Consider the following 1140-nt stretch of genomic DNA (forward strand, 5'->3'; position numbering starts at 1 on the left):
GCTGATCAGGGAACCTGCTTTGCAGATCGGTGAATTTGCACAACAACTCTGTTGAACCGCTTCGTAGATCATTATCTTTATCATTATCATTATCAATATCATTATCATTATCATTATCATTAACATTATCATTATCATTATCATTAACATTATTAGCAAAGCTACTTCGTAGATCATCTGTGAAGCAGGTTGGCATGCCACGGACGGAGTCCGTTCCCTGATTAACATTATCATTAGCATTATCATCAACCTTATCTTTACTACAACCTAAACAAAAAAACTCATTATACATTCCTGGATATTTACATTGATTAACTAGAATATTCAAAGCATTGTTAATTCTAAATCCTCTATCAATAAGATAGATCATGTATAAACAATAAGCCCCACAATAAGATTCATCATATTGTTGTATTCTTTCATTAGAGCCTAAATTGACATACTCTTCTAAGAATAATGGAGGAGTTTCTATACCAAAGCTATCAAAGTAATACACTGGACCACCTTCTCTTCTTATAACTAAAACCCAATGTGTACCTTCAGTTGGATGTAAATTTACAATAATGTTGGAGTTGGGTTCACTTATGTTATTTGGGGTCTGATCTCTCATTACAATTTCAATTGGTGTTAGACTTATATCTTTACCTATATCTTTTATTCTGATATCACTCGTAGCACTACTATCAATATTAAAATTATTATTGAATTCCTCAAAAGTTAGGATAAGCATTTTCCTATAAATATTATTAATGTTTAATTATAACTCTAATTATTGTGAAGCATCGGTGGAACCGTTACACGGATGGTCGAAGACCCATATGTCTAATTATAAGTTTAATTATAAGTCTAATTATAAGTCTAATTATAAGTCTAATTTTGTCTATATTTATCTATGTTTTCATTTATAAAAATGGAGACAGGTATCGTGGTTATAATTTTTATTTTCTTAATTATATTTTGTTTTATAGTATATGATTCAATACCGAGTAAATATGCAAAACTTGAAGAAAGCTTTGGTGGATTTATGAATAGGAGTCTAGTTAGATTTGAATATGAAAAGTCACCATTACACACTTTTGTCTATGGCGGAACTGTTACCGGTAAAACATATTTTTTTAGACAATATTTAAAATTGTACTG

This window comes from Convolutriloba macropyga, chromosome 9 (genome assembly GCF_964194025.1).
Source record: "Convolutriloba macropyga chromosome 9, txConMacr16.3, whole genome shotgun sequence".
Classification (NCBI taxonomy): Eukaryota; Metazoa; Xenacoelomorpha; order Acoela; family Convolutidae; genus Convolutriloba; species Convolutriloba macropyga.